The sequence below is a fragment of the Lepus europaeus genome, chromosome 3 (genome assembly GCF_033115175.1).
Source record: "Lepus europaeus isolate LE1 chromosome 3, mLepTim1.pri, whole genome shotgun sequence".
In the NCBI taxonomy this organism is placed as follows: Eukaryota; Metazoa; Chordata; class Mammalia; order Lagomorpha; family Leporidae; genus Lepus; species Lepus europaeus.
In genome coordinates, this window is record NC_084829.1 from 108,356,522 (window position 1) to 108,378,942 (window position 22,421).

Below are 22,421 nucleotides of genomic sequence, written 5' to 3' on the forward strand. Positions count from 1 at the left end.
GACAAGAAATACAGAAGTATATGCTGCATATCAATAAGTACTGTGGAAAAAACAAAGCAGGAGAATACAAAAGAATAGCACAATTGGGATAATGCTGGCCAGACGGTCTGGGGGACCCTGCCCTCACAGAACAATCCCAGGCTGCAGGAGAAACATTCCTTGAAGCATTGCTGACCTCACAAGGGACAGCAACAGCAATCTTCACTTGTCCTCCACATGATGTGCCCCTGTGGCTGGACAGTGAAGGAAAGGCCACGTGAGCCTGAGGGCAGATGCCAACAATGCACTTCGAGGGGGACGCAGAACCCTGGGCCACCTGCACGATGAGGCTAAGTCTGCCACCCCACAAACACTGAGACCCTAGAAGAGGCTAGATGCTTCCAGTGGAAACAGAAGCAAATCCTTTCCCAACTTGGGCCTGAGGAATAAAAAAAAAACATTTTCCAGCTAAAGGACAGCATTTCCATATTGGATTAAAAACACAACCTATTCATATGTTACTGTCAAGAGGTCTACTTACGTAAACATAAGGACTATAAAAGTGGAAAGTAAAAGGCTGTTCAAAAACGAATAAAGCAAACTGCTGAAAGAAAGCTGAGTTAAACACAGTAACATCAGACAAAAAAGCTTATGGACAAAGCATTATCAAGTGGTCACTATATAATGAGACAATGTTCAATTCAGGAAGAGGCAACAATCCTAAACTTGACTCACACATACACACATCTGACCTAACTTCAGGAAGGAAAGAGACCAATGATAAAATAATTTTTCTAATTGTACTAATTGTAGTCACATCAAGCAGATAACAGATTAGTAAATCATAGACTCCTCAAAAGACACAACAAGGATAATCTAGTGCACACACACATTTTTAACCCCACCATTAGAGGATATAAATATTTCTTAAGCACACAGAGAACACTGACAGATACTAACTGAATACTAATAAATCTCAATAATTTCAAGAAAATGTTACCAAACAGACCCTGTCCTATGACCATGACACAAGTGAGTTAAAAGTCAATGACAGGGGTCAGCCCTGTGTCATACCAGCTAAAGCTGCCGTCTTCAGTGCCAACATCCCATATGGGCGCTGGTTCAAGTCCCTGCTACTCTACTTCAGATCCAGTTCCCTGCTAACGTGCCTGGGAAAGCAGTAGAAGATGGCCCAAGTCTTTGGGCCCTTGCACCCACGTGGGAGACCCAGAAGAAGCTCTGGCTCCTGGCTTCGGATTGGTTCAGCTCTGGCTGTTGCAGCCATCTGTGTAGTGAACCAGTGGATGGAAAATCAATCTCTCTCTCTCTCGCTCTCTCTAATTCTGCCTTTCAAACAAATAAATACATCTTTAAAAAAAGTCAATCACACATATGTATAAACCTCAAGCTTCTTACATTTGGGAATTTAAAAATACTTCTAAAATCACTCAGTGATGAAAGGAAAAACCATAAAGAAATTTAAAATATTCAATGCTACAGTAATGAAATTCCTTATCAAAACCCATGGAATGCAGCTAATGCAGTACTTATAAGGGAAATGTTCAGCCCTGAATATTTAAGGCAGGAAGGAAGAAGGGCTGAAAACAATGCATCATGTGCCCTCATTAAGAAGTTTCGAGAGAGAAAGAAGGGGGGAGGGGGAGATGAAGAGGAAAAAGCTCAACAGAATAAAAACACAGAAAGTAGAAGGAGAAAGATAAAGGTAAGGACAGAAATCAAAGAACCACAGATGATCCCTGAAGCCTCTGGAAAACTGCAGCATTACAAATGACAAAAGGAATATAAACACAAAACCAGCACAGGACAGAAAGATCAAAGAATCCTATGAAGACATTTATTAAGTGAAAATGTCTACAAAAGACAAAGTCAAGAACATGTGGGGCCGGCGCTGTGGTATAGCGGGTAAAGCCACCGCCTGCAGTTCCAGTCCTGGCTGCTCCACTTCTAATCCAGCTCCCTGCTATGGCCTGGGAAAGTAGTGGAAGAAGGCTGAAGTGCTTGGGCCCCTGCACCCGAATGGGTCCAGAAGAAGCTCCACCTGTTGCGGCCAGCTGGGGAGTGAACCAGTGGATGGAAGACTCCTCTCCCCCTCCTCCCCCAACCCCGCCTTTCCTTCTCTCTCTGTGTAACTCTTTCAAAGAAATAAATATTAAAAAAAGAAAAGAAAAGAAAAGAAAATGTAACCTACAAATTGACTCAAAATGAATTAGAAAACATGAAGAAATCAAGGGGTACTAAATAAGCTGAAAGTATAATTTAAAATCTTCCTACGGAGGAAACACCAACTCCAGATGATTTTAGCAGCAAGTTCTCCAAATTTTCAATGAACAGATTGTTTCAATATTATTCAAACATTGAGAAAACAGAAAAAACAAAAAAGGAATGTTCCAAACATTTTCTACAAGGCCAGTATAATCTTGATAGCAAACAAGACAAAGCATGGAAAACAAAATTTTCAGAACCCCCTCATTGATGATGACAGATGCAAAAATATTAAACAAAATGTGGTTGAACCAAACCCAGGAACAGGAATGTTAAAATGGCTTAGCATGAGAAAATTTATACATGTCCATCACCATATCGATAAACTAAAGAGAAAAAATGATTCTATCATCTTGATAGAAGCTGAAAAACTAGTTGATAAAATTTAATACCTAGGGCCGGCACTGTGACGTAGTACATTAGGCCTCTGACTGTGGCACTGGCATCCCATATCAGCTATGGTTCATGTCTGGCTGCTCCTCTTCCAATCCAGCTCTCTGCTAATGCCCTGGGAAGGCAGTAAAGAATGGCCCAAGTGCTTGGGCCCCTGCACCCAAATGGGAGACCGGGAAGAAGATCCTGGCTCTTGGCTTTGGATTGGCCTTGCTCCAGCCGTTGTGGCTATTTGGGGGAGTGAACCAGCAGTTGGAAGACCTCTCTCTGTTTCTCCCTTTATCTATAACTCTGCCTCTCAAATACATAAAATAAATCTTTAACAAAAATTTAACCTATTCACAACAAAAATTCTCAATAGGTTAGAATAGAAAAAACTTTCTTAACTTCATAATGGGTATTTAACAAAAACTAGGAAACATTGGAAGTAGTCCAATTAAAGAAAGCATTTCTTTAAAATCAGAAATAATGTAAGGATGCCCACTATCACCAGTTCTAAAATCAATCTTGTAAATTAAAGTAAATCAATGGTATAAAATAATAATAAAGGCATATAGATTGAAAAGGAAGAAACAAAACCACTGCTATTTGATGTAATCACCTACACAGAAAATATGAAGTATTTACAAATTAATAGTAAAAGTTTTAGCAAGATGTCTGGCTAATTGAATAATATGAAAAAGTCAGTGTACTTCTATATGTGAGCAAGAAAACCTGAGAAAACAAAAAATTTTAAGGGCAACACTTCTATAACAACTAAAACCTTACAGTACCTAGGAACAAATACATCAAAGGATGCATAAGGTATGTATGTAGAGCATGAAACCTTATCACAGATGACATTAAGAAGTCCTAAGTAAATTAGGATCCCAGGTTTAGAGATAAAGATGATACAATATAGTGAAGATATCAATTTTCCTCATACTTACCTGTAAGTTCAACATAAATTAGATCAAAATCTCATCATTTGTGTGTGTGTGTGTGTGTATGGAACTTACAAAAGCTCACTCAAAAATGTATGTGAAAGAACAAATAACTAAGAATCATCAAAATTATCATTAATTAGAATATCTTGGAGGTAAGGAATGTGAATAGAGATATAAAACAAAACAAGATATCAAAACAAGATATTAAGGCTTAGATTTAAAGCGATGGTATTTAAGACAGTGTGGTACTGGTACACCGAGAGACAAACTGATCAAGGGCACAGAACACAGAACCAACATGGATCCATGCTACAAAGAGAAAAAGGGCTTAAGATTAGTAAAGAAGGGAGAAACTATTCAATAAATGGTGTCCGCACACCAAGTAATCCAAACCCGGGAAAACGAAGTAAAATGAATTCTCACCTCACACCACACATACACCAATCTCTTGGATTGAAGCCTTAAACTGTGAAAAGCAAAACTTCAGAATTTTTGGAAAAAAATGTAAGAGAATAGTGTCTTCATCCTGAAGTAGGGAAGAATTTCTTAAGACATAAAAAACACAGATCATAAAAGGAAAGACTAATCAATCCGGCTACATTAAATACATATCCAAATCATCTAAAGAGATTTTTTTTAAAGCACAAACTGGAAGAAATATTTGCAACACATATAAACATCGAATTTAAATTTTGTATTCAGTAAAGAATTCCTGGGGCCAGCACTGTGACATAGGTTAAGCCTCTGCCTGCAGCACCGGGCACCCCAAATAGGTGCCGGTTGGAGTTCCGGCTGTTCCAGTTCCAGTCCAGCTCCCTGCTAATGGTCTGGGAAAGCAGAAGATGGCCCAAGTCCTTGGGCTCCTGTACCCACATGGGAGACCCGGCCCCTGGCCTCGGATTAGCCCAGCTTTGGCCATTTGGAGAGTGAACCAGAGGATGGAAGACCTCTCCCTCTGCCTCTCAAATAAATAAATCTTAAACAAAAAAAAAAAAAAAAAAGAAAAGAAAAAGAAAAAGAAAAGAAAAGAAGAATTCCTATGAGGGGCAAGTGTTGTAGCACAGCAGGTTAAGCCCACCACTTGGGACACAAGCCTTCCCTACCACAGTTTCTACTTAGAGTCCCAGCTACTCTGCCTCTAACCCAACTTCCTCCCAATAAACCCGAAAAAGCAGCAGATGATGGCTAAAGTACTTGTGTCCCTGCCACCTATGTGGAAGACCCCCATGGAGTTCCTGGCTCATGGCTTCAGCTTGCTGTTGTGGGCAGTTGGTAAGTGAACTACTGGAAGACCTTTTTCTCCGTTTCTCCCCCTTTCTTACTCTGCCTTTTAAACAAATAAAATCTTCAAAAAAAAAAAAATTCTCTAAGTCAACACGAAAAACAATCAAGTAGAAAACTGTCCAACTGACATTTAACTAAAGCAGAAACATATTTAACCAAGATGCATATGAAAAGATGTTCAACCTCACAGTGAGCTACCAAATAGCTCTACACCTACTAGATTGGTTAAACTTGTTGGGGCAGGCATTTGGCACAGTGGTTCTGTGATGCTGCCTGGAATACCTGCATCCCATGGGGGAGTGCCTAGGTTCAAGTCCTGGCTCCACTTCCAATGTCAGCTTCCTGCTAATGAGTACCCTGGGATGAAGCAGATGATAGCTCAAGTTGTTGGATCCCTAGCCACTCACATGGGAAATTTGGATGGAGCTCAAGGATCCTAGCTTTGGCTTGGCTCAGCTCTGGTCATTATACCAAACCAGTGGAGTATGGAAGATCTCTCTCTCTCTTTCAAATAAAACAAAATTTTAAAAAAAAAATTGTTGAATAAGAAGTAGGTCAGTGGAAACTCTGATACATTGCTGGTGTGAGAATAAATTAGTATATTTTGTCTGAAAAACAATTTGGCATCATCTTGAAAAACTGAACTGGGGCTAGCATTTTAGATTAAGTTACTGCTTCCAACACCAGTATCCTGTATCAGAGTACCAGTCCAAGTCCTGGTTGCTCCACTTCAGACCCAGCTCCCTGCTAATGTGCCTGACAAATCAGAGGAAGATGGCCCAAGTACCTGGCACTCTGTCACCCAGGTGGAAGAACAGGATAGGGTTCCTGGCTCCTGACTTTGGCCTGGCTCAGCTCTGGCTGTTGAGGCCATTTGGGAATGAACCTGCAGACAAAAGATCTCTGTCTCTGTCTCTCCTTCTCTCTCTGTGACAAGGCCTTTCTTTAAAAAGAAAAATTGAACTGCACACCCTTTGATTCAGTAATTCCATTTTTAGATATACTAGAGAATGTTCATAACAGTACAGCTCATAATTTTTTTAATTAATTTATTTGAAAGTCAGAGCTACACAGAGAGAGGAGAGAGACAAAGTATGAGATTTAAGAGCAAAAATTGCTTCATATAAGAAATGAAAATGAATTATGAGTTGCTGAATGTGAGAAATACAAGAAGCTGCTTTTAGTTAGATCACTTAGCTAACTCTTTTTAAAGTCTTTCTATGTTGAAACAGAAAACATGAGCACCAAAATGGAATATGAGAACAGAGGCTCTAGCTAGTTCTGCAGCTAGCGGAGATACCTCTGGCATAACACACTAGAAGCTCAGGGGTGGGGTCCCCGTGTACAGTCAGGGATGAGTGCAGAGGTGGTGACACGGCTCAGGGGAGCAGTGGCCTATGAGCTCTTCTGTATAGTCTGAGAAGAGAACTGACAGCCTGGGCAGTATCCACAGTGGAAGGCTCCTAAAGCCACGTTCAGACCTAGAATCTCAGACAGGGGTCACTTTTGAAGGTGCAGCGCTCTACTGGGTTTCCTGTCCCTTTTAGAACAAGTAAATAAATGTTAAGGACACAAGATAAGTTGATTTCAAAATAACAACAAAACAAACGATGTCATCAACATTAAAATGTATTTATTTTTCAAAGCATTTTCACATCAATCATTTCATTTTTTGTTGAAAGATTTATTTATTTGTTTGAAAGGCACAGTTACAGAGAGCGAGAGGCAGGGAAAGAGTGAGTGAGTGAGTGAGTGAGTGAGTGAGAGATAGAGAAAGATCTTCATCTGCTGGTTCACTCCCCAGACAGCTGCAAGGGCCAGGCCAAAGCCAGAAGCCAGGAGCCACATTCGGGTCTTCCCAAGTGGGTGCAAAGGCCCAAGCACTTGGGGCATCCTCCACTGTTTTCCCAGCCACATTAGCAGGGAGCTGGATCGGAAGTAGGGCAGCCAGGACTCTAATCGGTGCCCATATGGGATGCTGGTGTTCCCATTACAAGCTGGCCCCTAATTTTTTTTAATGGAAATTTTCAAGGATCTGCACAGGGCTGTGGGTGAGGCTCAAGAACTACATCCAGTCCTCAAGATTCCACAATGAAGCATGTTTTTAGAAGATAGGCTCAATTTCCAAAAGACTACCTCAATGGTGATTAATTTCAGGGAAAGGACAAGCTTGAGAGAAGAAGGGAAACTGCAGTCAGCACACACACACACTTGTGTCCACACAGGAGCCCGAGAGGAGGAAAAAAGGCTCCCAAAATTGTTCTGACCCAGTTACATCCCAATTAACACCGACTACGCTTTACCAAAACTCCTCTTCTTACTGCGAACACAAAATGCCAGCTGTGAACGAAAGTGATACTGCTGGGTTTGCACACTTTGGTTGCCATAGAAACAGCAGAAATGGCAGGAGTTGGATGCCTCACATTGAAGTTATCAGCAATAAAATCAGATACACAAATCAGTGCTTCAGGGTTCACTTTAGTTCAACTGTATTTTAAAGGCAAAGTTGGGGAAATAATGTGATTAATATGATTACTCTGAAGCTCTTCCGGAAGTATCTCTATCTTCGCAGAATTTAGTTAATTCTTGAATTTATATTCATGATGCCTTAATGTACTCCGGATTTGCTGTTTCCTTTTATAGAATCAATTTTTTTTCCACAGGGTTAAATTTGTTTCAGTTAACTTACACATCACAAATAGAACAGCCTGGAGATACACAATCTTTCCACCACATTTGCTTAGCACACTCCACCTCAGGATGTTTAGAACAAAAATATGGAACTCACAATATGCCTCTTATCAGCACCAATAAAGAAGACAGAAAACCCAAACACAATTGTCTACAATCTTGAACAATAGGAACAAAAACAATCAGAGTATCAGTCAGGCTAGTTTCTGAAACAATGAACAGTGCAGGCCTGGTGCTCATGGCTACAACTATCCTTCACTGAAACACAGGGCTGGCACAACTTACCCCACTTTTGATACAAAAGTGGGTTCCTACCAGAAAAGCCTCAGTTCCCACTGCTTTCTTTACACTGTTCTCAGTTCACTCAGAACATGTAAGATGCTGTGTGTTTTAACAAATGGGGCAAAAACGACCTAATAGTAAGACTCACGCATTTTTTTTTTTCTTAAAGCAAACACAAAGGCCATTTGCTAATGACACTACTCTATCATCAAACTGCCTGCCCTTTTAAACACCTCACTGATCAGATAGTAGAGGACTGAAAAGTATAGAGAATCTGACCACTGTGACTACAACTTCCTGTGGGACAGGGAAGATGGTTATGTCACCACTTCATGTATTTGCTGAAGTCCGGGCATGTAATACGTGATAGACAATTATCTGTTTAATGAGTGAACAAATCAACAAATGAACTAAACTGCCAATGGTTAGCGCTCACAATGTATCCAGCAATAATGGGGCAGGGCATGAGCATCCTTTGATAGACAAGTTCACAATTTTAAAATAGATTGCAGGAAAGCAGGGTGAGCACTTATCCTGAAATATGCCAAGCTCATTTCTGAATACAGGTTTTTAAAATTCTGATTCTAGTTTATTCCAGAGTTTCAAAAGTAACCCACATATTAATGATTCCCAAATCTAAACCCTTTCAAGTTCTTTAGCCTTCCAGATAACTTAAGAGATATGTTGGGGATAGCTCTGTGGTGTAGAAGGTTAAGCTGCCACCTGAAGTGCTGGCATCCCATACGGGCACCAGTTCAAGTCCTGGATGCTCTACTTCCAATCCAGCTCCCTGCTAATGCGCCTAGGAAAGTAGTGGAAGATGGCCCAAGTTCTTGTGCCCCTGGACCCATGTGGGAGACCCCCGAAGAAGCTCCTGGCTTCAGCCTGGCCCAGCCCTGGATGTGGGGGGCCATTTGGGGAGTGAACCAGAGGATGGAAGATCTCCATCTCTGGATCTCTCTCTCTCTCTCTCTATATATATATATATATCTGCTTTTCTTTCTTTTTTCTTTTCTTTTTTTTTTTTTTAAGATTTACTTATTTTACTTGAAAGTCAAGAGTTACACAGAGAGAGGAGAGGTAGAGAGAGAGAGAGGTCTTCCATCCACTCATTCACTCCCCAATTGGCCTCAACAGCTGGAGTTGCGCTGATCCAAAGCCAGGAGCCAGGAGCTTCTTCTGGGTCTCCCACACAGGTTCAGGGGCCCAAGGACTTGGGCCATCTTCTACTGCTTTCCCAGGCCATAGCAGAGAGCTTGATTGGAAGTGGAGCAGCCGGCACATGAACCAGCATCCATATGGGATGCTGGCACTGCAGGCGGTGGTCTTACTACACCACAGCGCCGGCTCCTCTCTGCTTTTCAAAACAATAAATAAATCTTTAGAGAGAGAGAGAGAGAGAGAGAGAGAGGTGTCAACTGTATGTTGATCATTTCCACAAACACCACAAACTCAACTTGTCCCAACAGAAGTTTCACCTTTCCCTGCCAAAACTACATCTTTTTTCTGGTATTTTCTCTTCAGTCAGTCAACAAAAGCAGAAGTCTAAGCACTACTCTCTCCTGTATATCTCAAATATAATCATTCCTCAGATCTGAGTACCTTCAGTCCCAAACGTTTCTCTCCTCTCTATTCTGGTCACCTCTGCCCTAGCTCAGGTTTTCATTGTCTCAAATCAGCTGACTACAATAACCTGATAAAATTCCTATCCCTGTATCCTCAGACCAAATCTCCACAGTCTGTCTTCACTGTCCATCTCAGGAAACCAGCCTCCCCACAGTCCACACTTCCCAGCAGGACAGTGAAGATCCACTCTCACCTGGTCACTACCTCTCTCTCTGCCTCTTCTTTTACCTCATCTTGCTGGGGATTCAGCCCCAAGAGAGGCCCTTAGCAAGGGGTTAGGAGTTCTCCTTCTGCATTCTCAATACCTCAGACTTCACTGTTCTTTGAATGTACCCTGTTTCTTTTTTAAACTGTCACTTTAGGATTTTTCCAATCATTGGCTCTTCCCCACCATGTCTACACTGAGGGAAAGGATTGTGATTTATTTATTTATATCTATAATTTAAAAGATTTATTTATTTATCTGAAAGTCGGAATTATGGGGCGGGGGGCGGGGGGGTGGGGAGAAATAGAGAAATCTTCCATCTGCTGGTTCACTTCCCAAATGGCCACAATGGCCAGGGCTGGGCCAGGCAGAAGGCAGGAGCCAGGAGTTTCATTCAGATCTCCTTTGTGAGTGCAAGGGCCCAAGCACTTAGGCCATCTCCCACTGCTTTCCCAGGCACATAAGCAAGGAGCTGGATTAGAAGTGCAGCAGCCGGGATGTGGGATGGCGGCAGCTTTACCAGCTAAGCCAGAGTGCTGGCCTCTGGACTGCATGTTATTAAACCCTACATTCGCAAGGCCACCCAGCAGAGTGTCTGGTACACAGCAAGAAGTCAAAATATCTTTGTAAACCAAATATTCTAAGTCTGTAAACCAGCATTTCTCACCATAAAAAATCCAATTATAAATAAAAACCAATTAGAAACAAGAGTTAGGGTCTATGATCCCATTAGTGTCATACTTTAGTTAAATCGTGGGTTAAACAGACCTTTGTCCACAGAGATCCTAACCACTGTGAAAATGCTGTTTCTCAGTGAAGATGCCTTCCCAGATGGAAATGACATGTTTACAGCTAAATGCAGGCTATCTGTAAATCAAGAGCAGCTTATAATATTGAATGCTGTGATAATTTCATTTCACCTTAAACCAGTCTAGCAGTGTCTGTAATACAACACCTGTGCTAACCAAACTTCGATGTTCATAGTAAACAACGCCAGCTGACCCAGCACTGCCAACAGCTAACAATGCACTTCTTTGTCTGCCTTTTAGAAGCAGTTACAAGCCTGTACGGCAGAGATAAGGCTTTCTTTTCTCTGACAAGAACCAATTAAAAGCAACCATTATAAAAGCTCAATGTAAGACAAATACATGTGTCTGGGAGGCTATGTACCTAACTTACTTAAGGTCACTAAGAGAGGATATATTCCACATTGACATCAATGATACAAAGGTATTCGGATTCTATCCAGTTCATTAAAGAGTACAATCCATCCTCCGCAAAGCAGCACTGGTGGGAAGTCACTTTCTATTTACATTTGTGACATCTGTACTCAAATAATTTGGTTTTGTTCTCATGAGAAATGAGGAGAATCAGAGAAAGAAATGATCAGACTGAGCCCTCTTATTTTGTTGATGAAGAAACACAGTCCCAGAGAGGAGAAAGATCCAGAATATCAACAAGTTCACTTTTCACAGTGTGAGACCTAGGTTAGAACCAGTCTCCCAGAGATACATTCCAGGCCAGGGCTGAGAGCGAAAAAGCAGATGGGAAAACGAATGATAGTTAACCAACCCAAAGCTTTCACCCTCAGAAGGCTCCTACCCACACGTGCACTTAGTTGAGACTATGATTCATGAAATAGCCAGCACATGTGATCTGGTAACTCTGAATGCAAGGTCTCCTCATTCTCAATAAAGGATATATACTGCTATTGAAATGGAAGTCTGCAGCAGCTTGCCAGGACAAACAGCGATCAAAACTCATCACTCTGTATTACAGTGGGTGCATCGTGTGGTGGGTATTTGGTCTAGTGGGTAAGATGCCGATTAACAGCACTCTGCATCAGAGTGCTTGGGTTCGACTCCCACCTCCTGCTCCTGATTCCAGTTTCCTGTGAATGCAGACCCTGGGAGGCGGCAGTGACGACTCAAACAAAGAGTTCCTGCCACCCACATGGGAGACCTGGACTGAGTTCCTGGCTCCCGGCTTCAGCTCCGATCCCCTGGCCATGGCAAGCAACTGGGAATGAAATACTGGATGAGAGCTCACTTGCTCACTCTCTCTCTCTGTCCTCAAAAAAAACTTTTTTGTTTTAAAAATGAATGCATGTTATTATATGTGGGAAAAATGTGCATTATAGTTTAATTCTATTTTTTCATGAACTTTTAAAAAAGATATATTTATTTATTTGAAAGGCAGAGTTACAGAGAGAGGTAGAGACAGAGAGAGATCTTCCATTCTTAAGTGCACTCCCCAAATGGCCACAATGGCTGTGGCTGGGCCAAGCAGAAGCCAGGAGCTTCATTCAGGTCTCCCATGTGGATGGCAGGGCCCAAATATCTGAGCCATCTTCCGCTGCCTTCCCAGGAGCACTAGCAGGGAGCTGGGTTGGAAGTGAAGAAGCTGGGACTCGAACCAGTGCTCATACGGGGCACTCATCACAGGTAGTGGCTTAACCTGCTGCACCACAACACTGGCTCACTCCATGAACTTCTTGATGTATACTCACTTATAAATTCTCAATTAAATTAAATTCTCAAAAGTAATCTCACAAAACAGCATGCCTGAATTGATTCTTCAGTTTTAGCCACAGGTCTCAATATACTGGGCTCCTGAGTGGGTTCCTAACCAGTGCATGCTATTGCTGTCACTGTGGGATATCTTGATTTTTCTCTTTAAGATTATTTATTTATTTGAAAGGCAGAGTTACAGACAGAGAAGGGGAGACACAGAGAGGTCTTCCATCCACTGGTTCACTCCCCAAATGGCTGCAACAGCCAGAGCTGAGCCCATCCAAAGCCAGGAGCCAGGAGCTTCTTCCAGATCTCCCACATGGGTACAGGGGCCCAAGAACTTAGGCCATCCTCCACTGCCTTCCGAGGTCATAGCAGCGATCTGGATCAGAAGAGGAACAGCCAAGACACGAATCAGTGCCTATATGGGATACCGGCACTACAGGCAGAGGTTTAGCCCACTGAACCAGAGCACCAGCCCCCTGTGGGATATATCCTGATTATCAGTCCTCTTGGTGACTGCTGTGGTTTCAATGTGTCCCCCAAAAAGCATGTGTTGGAAACTCCCAGAGCAACAGGGTTAAAAGGTGGGACCCCTCTGGGAGACGATCAGGCCAGGAGGGCTGACATGATGCTGATTATCCATGGGCTTAGGGCTAAGTTTGATCCCTCACTCTTTCTCACCCTCTCTGCCCTCCACTCTGCCCCAGGAAGATGCAGCCTGAGGCCTTCACCAGATGTGACCTCTCAATCTTGGATTTCCCAGGCTCCAGAACTGTGAGCCAAATAAACTTTTATTGTTTATAAATTACCCAATCTGTAGTGTTCTGTTACAGAAGAAAAAAAAAAAAAAAGACTAAGATAGTGACCCTGAAGTTACTTTGGCAAATGGCTTTCCTTCTAAACACATGTGTTTGTCAAATATTAAAGTCAGGAATCATCAAATGAACCCTGTCCCTGAGCTAAACCTAAGAGGCTTCATATGTCACTGTGAGTCAAACCATGTCCCCTATAAAGCTGGCCCTCCTAGAAGTGTGATTCTGAGTGTGTATTCTCTGCCTGTGGAACAGATGGCAGAGCTCTGTGCTCTAACTCAAACTGACAGATGCACAGGACTCTGTGCAAAGCTCCAGTTACTGGGCTCTGGGTGTAGATGATGGAAGAACTGTCAAGCCAAAAAAACCCCCACAGCTTGTGGTCTAGAAAACACCACAATGTCTTCTTATATACAGAAGGTGTGTGCCACAGTGCACAAAGCACTGTAAGAAGCATCTGCTCTGACCTCCGTAGAGGCAGAGGAGCAGGAGTCCCCTGTGTGTGTGAATGGCATCACTGCCAACGAAGGCCAGGTCTCCAGCTGCAGTCATGAACAGCTGAGACACCACTAGGGTCCTGCTCTAAGGAACGAGTTAGCAACCAAAGGTCACTGGCAAGATCTGTCATCTTCAGCAGGACAAGATTTATAACTGTCCAAAAATCACTTGAAATTGCAGGTTCCTAGACACTGAAGCCACACTTTGCTTTTTAATGCTAAGCTCTGAATTTTAAAACAAATCACAATGATTGAACCATATTAAAATAAATGCTTTTTCTGTCACAGCTCTCTTCTGAGCAGACTGGTAAGAAATCAAATTGAAAACACACAAGTAGGAAGTCATTGGACTAGCATGGAACTGTCAGCTCCAAAGACTTGGCTTAGTATTATCTCTTTCAGGGACAGGTGGCGGCACAGCAGTTAAGACACTTGAGCTGCCAGCATTCCATACCCAAGTGCCTGGGTTCCAGTCCCAGCTCAGCTTCTGACTTCAGCTTCCTGCCAATATATCCCCTAAGAGGCAGCAGGTGATGGCTTGAGTGCTTGGATCCCTGCTACCCACATGGGTGCACCAGACTGAGTTCTCAGCTTCTCCTGGCTCCTCCCTTACTGTTAAAAATTCAGTTCAGGAGTGGACATTTGGCCTAGCAGCTAAGTTGCTGGCTAAGATGCTCATATCCCACAGCTTAGTTTCTGATTAAGCATCCAGAATCAGTCCTGATTGCAGCATCCAGCCACAAAGGCCCTGGAAGGCAGCAGGTGATGACAGCTCAAGTACTCGGGCCCTGTGAGTGACACAGATTAAGTTCAGGGTTCCTGGCTCCACCCTGGCCCAGCCCGGGCTGTTGTAGGCATTTGGGGAGTGAATCAGCAGGTGGAAGATCTCTCTGTCTCTGTATCTTTCAAATAATTGAAAATAGGGACCAGCATGGTGGTATAGTGAGTAAAGCTGCCACCTGCGATGCTGGCATCCCATATCAACACCGGTTCAAGTCTTGGCTGATTCATTTTCAATCCAGCTCTCTGCTAATGGCTTGGGAAAAGCAACAGAAGATGGCCTAAGTGTTTGGGCCCCTGCCATCCATGAGGGAAATCCAAACAAAGCTTTTGGCTACTGGCTTTGGTCTGGCCCAGCCCTGGCCACTGCAGTCATCTGGGGAGTAAACCAGTGGGTAGAAAAATCTCTTTGTACCTCCTTCAAATAAATAAATAAATTTTTAATACCTCTTTTTAAAATTTTATTTATTTACTTGATAAGTAGAGTTACAGACAGAGAAAAAGAGGGAAAGATCTTCAATCTGCTAGTTCACTCCCCAAATGGCCGCAATAGCTGGAGCTGGGCCAATGTAAAGCCAGGAGCCAGGAGTTTCTTCTTCTGGGTCTCCCACGTGGGTGCAGGATCCCAACCACTTGGGCCATCTTCTGCTGCTTTTCCAGCCCATAGCAGAGAGCTGGATCAGAAGAAAAGCAGCCAGGACACAAATCAGCACCCATATGGGATGTTGGCACCACAGGCAGAGGCTTAAAACTGCCAGCTCCATAAATAAATCATTTTTAAAGAAGTATTTATTTATTTGAAAGTCAGAGTTACACAGAGAGAGGGAGGGAGGTCTTCCATCCAATGGTTCACTCCCCAATTGGCCACAACGGCCGGAGCTGCACTGATCTGGAGCCAGGAGCCAGGAGCTTCTTCTGGGTCTCCCACATGGATGCAGGGGCAAAAGGATGTGGGCCATCCTTTACTGCTTTCCCAGGCTATAGCAGAGAGTTGGATTGGAAGTGGAGCATCTAGGTCTCGAACCAGCGCCCAAATGGGATGCCAGCGTTTCAGGCCAGGGTGTTAACCCGCTGCGCCACAGCGCCAGCCCCCAATAAATCTTTAAAAACGAAAATAAAAATATTTTTAAAAGCCTATTCAAGAATAAAAGTCATTTAAAGTACTTACTAAATAATAATAATAAATAAAAATAAAAAGGAGGAAAAAAGAGAAAACAAAAATGTCTTAAGATTTCCATTTTTAAATATGAAGGCTTGGCATTATTTAAATATAAACATAATGAAACACAGTTTACTTTTTTTTTTTAACACCAAGAGGCACATTTCACATATCTGTACTAGGTCTCTGCTTTGTAGAGCAGAAAAAAGGCAAGAAAAGCATTCAGCTACAGGAATTCTGGGGACGCAAAAGTCACGCTGAAAGATTGGACATCTTCAGATTTTTGACAGAACCAAGAAAAGATTGTACAAAAGCATCTACAGAAGGAAAGTGAGGAAGAAATACAGGAATCCTGGCACTAGGATGGGGAGTCAACCACCACATATATCGCCAGTCACTAGCCCCATTTTGCAGATGAGTAAACTGAGGTTTGTGCATCAAGATTAGCCATCTCAGAAAGAAAAACTTAGTAAAGTACAGGATCTCAAAGCTATGTAAAAACTAAGAACTAAAGCAAGGCTAAAACTCTAAAACAATAATAAAAGGCATACAAATTGCTGGGATGATGGTTACGAGAGATTTCAGGATTTCTTCGAGGCTAAAATGGCCTCATCGGGCCCTGTTCAACAGAGACAATTAAAGACTTGATGTACCTCCTTGTGAGACGGGTGGGAGGAGAAGCCGAGCTGCACGGTGACCACAGAGAACTCATGTTAACCAGATCTCCACAAATGTGAACAGTGCAGCACCTGTGTTCTAGCTGGCTGAATACAGAAGCAGTCTCTGAAGTTCCTGTATTGGACTTCCATACAATGATGTTTTTTTAAAATGATCTCTTTAGCTAAAGGACTAGAGTATTTCATGATTCTACATGGTGCCTTTCACTGCCTGTCAGCTAGCTGGGACAGCTTGGCAGAATTACTGACCTTGGAAAACAACGTATGTGCCACTGCTTAAATTTTTCCTCTGCATTTTGCCTATGCTCTGCACAAAGGTGAGAACTATAAAAATATCAAAGCACTAACAGGAGTGATAAGCATAGGCCTCAGACGGCACAACAAAGACGGAAATCTCTAGCTATGTTCAAAGCCAAAAATCTTGGATCTCAGTTGAACACACCCTCTGATTTGAAGTAGATTAAACCTATGGTTCAACAGCAAGGAGAGGACTGAGGGGTGGGGGATATTAAAGAACATAAACTGATTCCTAGAAATAAATTGCTGAGCAGTGTTTCTAAAATGGAAGGGATGGTTGGTAAAATTACAGGGTTTTTGTTTTGTTTTGTTAAGTTCTTTAGAACCAGAACTGTGGGGCCAGTACCGTGGCACAATGGGTTGAGCCACCAGTTGCAGCTCCGGCATTCCATATGTGCTCCAGTTCGAGCCCCACTGATCCACTTCTGATCTAGCTCCTTGCCAATGCATCTGGGAAAGTAACAGAGGATGGCCCAAGGGCTTGGGCCCCTGCATCCACATGGGAGAGACACAAGAAGCTCCTGGCTAATGGCTTCAGCCTGGCTCAGCCCTGGTATTTGCAGCTACTTGGGGAGTAGAAACAGTGGATGGAAGATTCTCTGTGTCTCTCCTTCTAACTCTGACTTTCAAATAAATCTTAAAAAGTGTCTGGGGGTAGGGGGTTGGTTGGCATTGTGATGCAGTGGGTTAAGCCACCATATCCCATATGGGTGATGGTTCAAGACCTGACTGCTCCACTTCTGATTCAGTATTCCTGCTGAGGCACCTGGGGAAGCAGCATGGTGGATGGCCCAAGTGTTTGGGCCCATGCACCCACATGGGAGATCTAGAAGAAGTTCCTGGCTTCTGGCTTCAGCCTGGCCTACCCCTGGTTATTGCAGCCATTCGGGGAGCAAAGTAGCAGGTGAAGATCTCTTTCTCTCTCTCTGTAACTCTTTCAAATAAATAAATATTTAAAAAATAAATAAAAGAAAGATATCTACAGTCTTTGCTGTATTTCTACTAAATACAGACAACTTAAAAGACTCTTAGCCCCTGTCATAGGCAGTTTTGAGCATGATTTCCAAACCTCCCCACCTCCTGTTATGCACAGTATTGAGTAAGCTCCTCTGTTTTGTATACAGTGCAAAAGTAACGGGATGTCTCTCCCTCTCTGTCTGTAACTCTGCCTCTCAAACAAGTAAATAAAATCTTTTAAAAATAAATATGGCCAGTTTCTTGGGTTCTTGTTGCTGTTACTCCTAATATGGCAGACCTCTAACAGGATAAATAAGTCTTTAGGTCTACGACAGGAATGACTTTTTGACAATTCGAAAGTGTTAGTAGATATTAATTAACAATAAAATCCCAAATATTCCTGGACATGAAATTACTTCCTCCTTCTATTGGAGCTCACAAAATTTCCTTTTATCATATTTGCAGACCTTATAGTTATTTGTGCCTACAGACATCAAAAAGATTGCAAGTGTTTCCACTAATGTGAAAAATAATTATTATTCAAAGTCTAAGTTGAAATTTGGGATGAGATGTCCACAAATATTTTTGAAAAGACAGAGCTAAGTCATTCATTTATACCCTTCATTCAGTAAAGACATAGTACTCATCATGTGCTGATCCTGGGACATGGAAGTAGAAAAAGAAATTGTCTTATTGATAATTGAGTTCACATCACTGATATAGTAGCAATAGTAAGAAACTAAGGGGGCCCGTGCTGTGGCACAGCAGAGTAAAGCCATGACCTGTAGCACCAGCATCCCATATGGGCAGTGGTTCGAGTCCTGGCTTCTCCATTTCTGATCCAGCTCCCTGCTAATGCACCTGGGAGAGCAGCACAGGATGGTCCAAGTGCTTGGGCCCCTGCACCCATATTGGAGACCCAGATGAAGCTCCTGGCTCCTGGCTTCAGCCTGGCCCAGCCCTGGTTGTTGCAGCCATTTGGGAAGTGAACCAGGGGATGGAAGATGTCTCTCTCCCCTCTCTCTCTAATTCTGCCTTTCAAATAAATAAGTAAACCTTTAAAAAAAAAAAAAAGAAAAAAAGAATGAAAGAAAGAGAGAGAAATACAGAGAGAATGAAACTAAGAAGCCATAAATCCACTTAATACTACTATCATTCACTGGCATTTCTCTCTTTGCTAAAGAATCCTGTGAAATTGCCAGGTGTTTTGCTGAAACTCAATTCAGGTGCCTTACAAGCACAAACAAGAGGCCAACACTAGACTATGAACATTAGTGAGGCGATGAACCTTGCTCTCAAGAAACTCCTCATTTCACAAGAGATAAACTATCTGGCAATCCTCCAGTCTACCAGAATAGTAATCCCATAAAAATGAGTCATCCTATATTTCATCTTCTTACTCTTAGCTATATCCTGTTGTAAAATTAAGATACATCTTTTCTCCCATGGTGTTTACAAGTTTCAAATATTTATAGACTTATGTCTCTACTTCACTGCTCTCAGCCAAGATGAATATATTTAGCTCTCTTTCTCCTTTCCTTTTAAAGCAATTCCTCAACTTCAGTCATCTTTTTGGAGACTTTATTTAAATTCTCTATTTCTGTATTGAATTCTAGGATCTAAATGACAGAATCCAAACACTATTGTAGATATGAAATTAATCATAATGAAAAACATAAATCTTCTTGATGAAATAATGCTTTTGTGTGTGTGTGAAATCTTAAACACTAGCTGTATTTACTTTTTTTTTTTAAAGATTTATTTATTTGAAAGCAGCATTACAGAGAGGCAGAGGTGGGGGGGGAATCTTCCATCCACTGGTTCACCCCCAGTTGGCCACAACGGTCGGAGCTGTGCCAATCCGAAGCCAGGAGCCAGGAGCCTCCTCCAGGTCTCCCATGTGGGTGCAGGGGCCCAAGGACTTGGGCCATCTCCTATTGCTTTCCCAGGCCATAGCAGAGAGCTGGATCGGAAGTGGAGCAGCCAAGACACAAAGCAGTGCCCATATGGGATGCAGGCATTGTATTTATTTTTAATTTTTTTCCTTACATCATTACTCTACAAACTGATATTTACCCTAACACCTTTGATCAAATGGATTATCCAGTTTTCTCCCATCAAACGAAAGACTAACAAACAGCATAAGGGCAAATTTCTTTTTGTTTTTTAATTTAAGATTTTTCTTTTTAAATTTATTTGAATGGCAGAGTAAGAGAGAGAGAGAGGGACAGAGATGCTCCATCCACTGGTTCAGTCCCCAAATGGCGGCAATGGCCAGGACTAGTAGCAGGAGCCCAAGCACTTGGGCCATCTTCCACTGCCTTCCTAGGTGCATTAGCAGGAAGGTAGATTGGAAGTAGAGCAGCCAGGACTGGAATCAGTACTCTGATATGGGATGCACCCATCAACTTAACCCATTGCACCACAAAGCTGGCCCCAGGGCAGATTTCTTATAGCAGTAGGAAATTATCAAAAAAGAAAGCACTCACTAAACAGCAACTCTACCCTTAAACTCACAAACAAAAGGTAATTTTTAAATGTCTCCATGCTCTTTTTAAGGCCATATTCATATTGTATATGATTTATATTTTTCTATGTACTACAAAATACATAGTTTAAATCTTCTACCCCTGAAAATACTTTAGAAAAGCCATGACAACATGGTCCAGATACCAGGAATCATGAACAAGAAAAGGAACTGAAGACCCTGTGACAGACCAGACTCCCATCAATTCAAAGCTTTAAGCCTTGAATTAGAGTTACCTACCTGAGCACCGGCAGTATCCAGTAAATGTGTGAGTACAACAGAGACAAGTGCTGTACTAGGTCAGAGCCGCATTCAGAACACATCCAACACTGTGTTCATGCAGTAGACAAAGTAATAATAATAATCATCAGGGGTGGCTTCTTTAACAGGGAGAAAAATTTTCATTATGTTACTAAAAAACTCTCAGTATTTAAAAAAAACAAACAAATAAACAAACAAAACGACCTCCCTTCCCACCGCCCAAACTCACTGGCCTGAAAGGGCCTGCCTCAAACAGGCTCCAACCAGTATCTTTCTAGTCTTCCTTCACATTGCCTCGGTTCGTCTTATCCATACCATAGTTGAGCCAGGTGGAATGACACACATTTGCAGAAATAACTAAAGTGCTCTCGTACCTTGGAAGTTTTACACCCAACATCCCTTAGAATGCCCCCCTAAATCCTTATTTACATTCTACTCATCATCCAGCTCAAAGGCCGTCCATTCTCTGAAACTCCCCCCCAGACCCAGGTGGCATCGCTTGTGGCCTTGCACAGCACTGAGCCTCTGCCCCTCACACAGCCACAGCCACATTCTCTCTCATCAGTTTCCAGTGTGATCGTCTGTGATCATGTCACGAAGGTCTCTGATGCAGTTTCTTCCTACTTTATACATACAAGAAAGCAATAAACATTCACTAAGAACAGTCTATTCAAAAACAGATCCAAAAATAAATAAACAGAACCACTGCGACAATCAGCATCCTCACTACGGAAATATCTCCTCGGTACCTATGGTGTACAGGGGTAGTGGTGCACAGAAAGACTCACAGACCCTGCTCTCCCAAGAAAGTTGCAGTGTAGGAGATGAGGACGACACTCATGTAAGCTACTATAATCCTAATAAATCAATGCCCCATGAGAAGTAAAGACAAATGCAACAGGAGTCGATAAAAAGGATGGAAAATCTCTAAGTAGAGAAGGATACGAGGGTGAGTTCTAACACAGGTGCTGGGCCCTGTAGAGGCAGGAGTGAAGGGTGTGAGACGGGAAAGGCAGCCCTTGGAGCAGGACATCTTGGGAGGATACGGGGAATAATCAACAGTGTACCTGGAAGACGACAGGGACAGAGAAACCTTTCAAAGGTGGTCAGTGAGACGCTGACAGCCAAACAAGGAACTACAGCTTTAGCCTGTAAGTGATGGGGAACTGTTTCAAAGTTCCTGAGCGGGGGGCTGCGAAACAGTCAAAAGCACTAAAGCAGACTACAGTGGAAAAGACTGTGGACAGGCAGACAAGGGACTGGTACCAGTACACAAGAAACGGGTATTAAAGACCCGAACTGGAGACAGAGCATCAAAGAGGGAATGGCTGAACGGAAGGAATGGTTCAGAAGTGACACTGAAAGGACTTGGCAAGTTCTGGATGTCAAGTGCAAAGAAGTGTCTGCAAAGAGGTCAAAGAGTGTCTGGGCTAGGAGGAGGGTGGTGCCATGACCAAGATGGAGAACACCAAAGCAGCAGCCAGTCCGGATCCAGGGAGGAAACAGTGCTGAATTTCATTGGGGGACATAAAGGTGACAATATCACAAGTAATATACGTTCCACTGCCATGCGGAACAAAACACTCTTCTTTGTGAAATAAGAGAAGAACTCACATTAATTAATTCTCAATGAAAGATTTTGACCAATGATTCAGATATGACAGTTACCTCGAAACCATAACTCACATGGGTTACATCAAGTACACAGCAAATTAAAATCTGAAAGCCCATTTCTAGAAGGGGTCTTGTCATGGTCTGGAACAATCTTATCTAATCTAGAAGCATTTTAAAACATATTGATTAGCAGTAAGCGGATGGGTGGAAGTCTGAAAGAAACTTACTGTTAAAAATATTAAGGGGGCCATCGCCGTGGCTCACTTGGTTAATCCTCCGCCTGGGGCGCCAGCATCCCATATGGGTGCCGGGTTCTAGTCCTGGTTGCTCTTCTTCCAGTTCAGCTCTCTGCTGTGGCCCGGGAGTGCAGTGGAGGATGCCCCGGGTGCTTGGGCCCTGCACCCGCATGGGAGACCAGGAAGAAGCACCTGGCTCCTGGTTTCGGATTGGTGCAGCGCCGGCTATAGCGGCCATTTGGAGGGTGAACCAACAGAAGGAAGACCTTTCTCTCTCTCTCTCTCCCTCTCTCTCTCTCTATCTATATCTCTACCTGTCAAATAAAAAAAAAAAAAATCCTAAGGAGAAACACTTTTGTTAGAAAGGTAAATGAGCCTTTTGAGATCATGATCATGTGGCCCCAGTTCAATTATAACGC

At 42.7% G+C, this 22,421-nt stretch overlaps 1 protein-coding gene across 3 annotated transcripts in view; it reads right to left on the reverse strand.

Annotated features, from left to right (window-relative positions):
• CDK19 (cyclin dependent kinase 19) overlaps window positions 1–22,421 on the reverse strand; it is a 189,666-nt gene that overhangs the window by 38,459 nt on the left and 128,786 nt on the right. The window lies entirely within an intron of this gene.